The 4872-nt window shown below is 39.7% G+C and overlaps 1 long non-coding RNA gene across 1 annotated transcript; it reads right to left on the bottom strand.

Moving 5' to 3' along the window:
* Positions 1–1777: 1777 nt before the first annotated feature.
* LOC145422289 (uncharacterized) lies at positions 1778–4406 on the bottom strand. Its single transcript, XR_013903564.1, has 2 exons — positions 3956–4406; positions 1778–3872 (listed from the first exon to the last, which is right to left on the bottom strand). It is a non-coding gene; the product is annotated as an uncharacterized LOC145422289 (long non-coding RNA).
* Positions 4407–4872: the final 466 nt, after the last annotated feature.

Raw genomic sequence — 4872 nt, 5'->3', positions numbered from 1 at the left:
ACATTCAGGCATTAGATGGAGCTGCAGTGGTTTTATGTTTTGTGTTGGTCCAGATGGAGATTATTGCAATGATGCATGAAGATGGAAAATGTCTGTCTTAGTTACTTAAATTATTTTGAGTAAGTCTTTTGTGGGGGAATCCCTTTGCTTACAGGCTGAATGTGAACAAAAATGCAGATGCTTGCTTTTATTTGAGATGTGATTGGTCAATAATACTATCATTTGGGAATTGAAGGGCAAGAAATTCCAAAGTGCCGTAGCAATGATCCAGTAATTATAGTTTCAGGGTAATTGTACTGTAGTCAGTGTTGTGGGGCAGTAGAGACAACGCTAAAACAATAACATATATCTTCTAATCATCACTTATTTTCAGTACGAGTTTAATGACTCGCCATTGATAACATGGGTTGGCATGGAGAAGGAGGGATTATGCCATTTGGCCCCATCAAATTTAACAGCCATCCACCATTTTGGCTAAACAAACCCAGTAAAAATAGCCGGCGGACAGTGGGAGAAAGGCGTACTTTTAGCATTCCTAAAATTCCTGTGATGAAAACTATGAATAGATACATAAATACACATTTTTCACCTTGAGTGATTCAGTTGCTAAACTCGAGCCCCGCACAGTGCACAAGGTTCAAAGTGCAATGGTACATGGATACTGAGAGCGTTCATGTAAAAAATCTGCCTCTTCGGCAGCTTCTTTGGTATGTGTGTTAAAGAGACAAAAGGCTTTGCTTTTGATTACACAGGCTTCAGCTCTTTCAAAGAGATCCGGCACCATTATATTGCGTTAAACAATCTTCCACCGATCAACAGTTTTTGGTAAACTGTTTACTTTGGCTGGGATTAGTGATTTTGCCCTTGAACGCTGAAACAAAGACAGTTCATTTTGTTAGGAAGGCTTTTGTTCCACGATTAATGCCCTGCTGCTACCTGCACCTTGAATTCTGCAGTTTATCTGTAGCTACATCAGTTGTTTCTGTTCAGGAGAATATAACGCGAGTACAACTTCTAATCGGCCTTTGATGCAGTTTGAAAATACTGATGTGTGTGTATAAGGGCGGCTGTTATTTACTGCCCGTTTCTACACCACCGATAGCACTGTACGTGTATAGGGATGGCAGTCTGTGGAATCAACACCTTGAGAAATTACTCAGGTGGCTTTCTGGGACATAGACACAGGCTGAGAGGAAGACAAACTACTGACGGACTCTCTTTTTCCTAAACTCGCAGCGTAATATTCCTTCTGCAAATGATCACTTATTCCTTTAACTTACGAGGGTTACAGACGTTAGATTTTTCACAACAGACGTTGTGATTTCTCATAAAAGGAAAAACTGATTTTATGCTCAATTTCATTTACACATTAGCTTGTGTAGCAGGACCCCGGAGCTAGCTCACCAAAACAGATTGCTGTTGTTTAATGTAATCAATTTCATCACTGCTCTTCCTGCTGTGACACCAACATGTCCTCTGTTCGGCATGTTTGTTCATGTTTTTTCAATGTCTGATTTCATCGTGGGATAATTTTGTCTCGTTACCTTCAGTGTTGTCTGTAGGGCGTCCCCAAATTTCTTCTAACAGTGCAGCTAATATTAAAGTAGAATAAAGTGGTCGAAGTATTTTAAACAGTCCTTGATTAGCAAACTGTAGCGCCTAAATTGTAATGTGACTGATAGATATTTGTAAAAACAGTTTTTATCTAGGAGCTTTATGTTACTGCCATCCTTCATACTAAAATGGATCATTTGTAGCCTTTTGAGGGCAAGAGTTTGGACAACTGCAACAACAGTGCTACAGTTGTAGTGCCTTCACTGAAGGCTGAATATGTGTTCGATTGTAGTGTCAAATAGAACAACAAAAAATATATTATTCTTCAGAAATTGAAGTTGGTTATTGTTCCAGCTAGTTGCATGAAGTTGGTTCTCCCTCTTTCAACAAATGCGAGTGCTCCGATAAGTCTTATTATATGTTTTCACAATATGAAACATATCTCCAGCCCTGCCTCAAAGCACACTGTGCGCTGTCGATGTTACGTGCTGCACAATAATGTTTAATATTTAGTATTTACTGTTATATTCCCATATATCATTGTGATGTTGTTTATGGTATTGCTCTCGTTTTCTTCTGCTTGTTTTCTTTCTCAACAGGTGATCCAGGTGATTGATATATGTATTTTTTGTCTGCTTATTTAGTTGGTTTTTGGGGGTTTTTTTGCCCTTTATCCCCGTCCCTCTTCTCCACTGTTTTTCCCCCCTCTTCCTTTCTCCCTTTTCTTTTCCTCATTCAAGTCTGTCCCATATCTAGCAAGTGAAATAAATAAATAAAATAAACAATAAAAGATGAATCAAATAGACCATTATGGCAAGGCTGGGATGGTCAATTTGGTAAAGTAAATCCGTTGGGCATCTTTCCTCGCCTTTAGACAATAATTCTGATGGCAAAAGAGCCAAATGGGACAGGCAGAAAAAAAAAAATCATCTTCCTTTGAGGTCCCTGAATCCATACAATCCTTAAAATAGTGTCATATTTTAAGAACAAATACAATAATGATGTTTTGTAATTGCATGTTAAACGCAGTATTGATGGTTATTTATATATATGACATTTTAAAAACAGTCCTGAGAGGCGTTCTTGCTCTCTCATGGCTGCGTTCGGTTTTGTTTTCATAGTATGATTGTGAGACGTGGATTCTTGTGCGAGTTGACATGACTGACATTGGAATTGATGAAAAACTATATGGGTGGGATGGGACTCTTCAGTTCCTTGTGTGTTTCTATAAAATGAGGAACTCAAGGTTTTGTCTCTTTATCAAATGTGAAGTTATCAAATGTAGACTCAGCTGTCCTTGATCACAGTAATAGCATGGCAGCTAAAGTATAAGCAATCAAACTACTCCCACTGGTTCAATGTGAAACCAAAGGGCAGAGAGACTGCTTGACTGCGAGCACATTTCCTTTCAGATGGAAATAAAAAAGCACAATTGTCAAAGCAAGGAACCCTAAACAGAACATTTGTGTGAAGCAATGTCAGACTTATGGAACGCTTCAATTTTCTCTTTCCTTGAGTTTTTTTTATTGTGGAAAAGGTCCACGGCTGCATAGGCTAAAGACGAGAGCTCTTTTCCCCCCCCAATAATGGCTTGAAAAGTGAAAGAGTAATTTGTAGTAATGCAAAAGATCAGTAGTAGCTCATTTCCAAAGAAATACTTCTTACCGTTTGTAATGCGGATTAACAAAATAAGCAAGCGCAACAATAACATGCACAACAATGTCTATTTGTAACGTGTGGATAGGGATGGGTATTGATAAGATTTTAACGATTCCGATTCCATTTTCGATTCTGTTTAACGATTCGATTCCTTATCGATTCTCTTATCGATTCTTTTTTTTTAAAAAGGAGAACACTAAAGTCGATTAGCTTAGAACTGTGTTTTATATCTTCTCTTTGAACAAGATAGAAATTTAGGAGTAACATGGCCTTACAAACCCAACAGTGAGATCTTAAGAGATCCACAGCCTACGGCTCTTCAATGGGGTGTCACAGGGTCCCCAGGAAAAAAAATGTATATGTAAAATAATAAAATAAATATTCTCCTGTAGCAATAACAAAGTTTAACATAAATTATTCTGTAGCAATTACACAAGAATATCCAGTAATGTCCCTGCCTACAATTAAACACATTCACTTACCAAAGTGAAATCGGGGGCATCTGCTGTGGCAAATGGGTGCAAGCCTTTGACCACAAACTTAGACACTGCTCGGTGACATTCGTCTATCCTGGCCTGAAAGGAGACGCTACCGGTAGACTGCAGCGAGAACTGCCAGCATCTGAGCCAGCCAGACTCTGTCTCTCTCATCATGGTTATCTAAATGCAACGCACAGTAATAGCAGGTTTTGTAATAAGGTAAATCGCGCTAACATAATGTGCAATGCTAATTGATTAGTTACCTGCAGTATTAACGGGAGAGGACGTGGAAACGCTACCGCTGCTGCTGGGTTGAGCTTCGCTAGTCCGGAGCGGATCAAAAACACGACATTCGTTGAACGCAATCGCGTGTTTTTTGAGCAAATGCTTTTGCATGTTCGTAGTGTTTCCTCCCTTTGATGAAATCTCTACTTTGCAAGTATTGCACGTTGCCCTGTTGTCATCCTTTCTCATAAAGTGTAACCAAACTTTTGAGCGTTTGTGCCGCTCAGGCGCCGTGTTTCCTACTGGGTAAAAGACGCTACTCAACGTGATGACGTCATTCGGGGCGACTGGAATCGATAAGGGAATCGTTTATAAAAGTGGCAAACGATTCCAAGGAATTGAAACAGTGGGAACCGGTTCTCAACAAGAACCGGTTTTCGATACCCATCCCTACGTGTGGACACGTTATATTTTTATATAGAGTACTGTGACTCACCTTTACGCATCCCCATAGCTCCATCCCTGTAGCTACCATATACAACAAAGGTTAAAGTGTGACACCTGGGGACAGCAACACTGCAGTACCGATCGAACACGAGGACCACGCATCTCAAGCCAGCTACACAACAGCAGTTGGTAAAAAGGGGAGCGAGAGCGGTGCCAGTATATTCGTCTTTATCAGAAACCAAACTAACCTAGTGCACAAAGAGAAAAAACGGAGACACCATCATGTAATTGCACTTCAACACACAACCTACAGTACCTCATGGCTGCATATGGTCATTGTCCACCATTCTAAGAGAAATTGTCTCGTGCGCTAGGTCTTCATGTTCAATTGTTGAACAGCGTTGGAAAAAGGCTCTTGAGTGTACAGCTTCTATTCTGTCCTACCCTACTTTTATTTTTATCAGTGAATAATCATTTAAAGCAAGGTCATTTTGATCTTCTGCCTCAA

The sequence above is a fragment of the Astatotilapia calliptera genome, chromosome 19, assembly GCF_964374335.1.
Source record: "Astatotilapia calliptera chromosome 19, fAstCal68.1, whole genome shotgun sequence".
NCBI lineage: Eukaryota > Metazoa > Chordata > Actinopteri > Cichliformes > Cichlidae > Astatotilapia > Astatotilapia calliptera.
The sequence above is the reverse complement of the archived record's forward strand: the minus strand, read 5'-3'. Positions and strand labels throughout refer to the sequence as shown.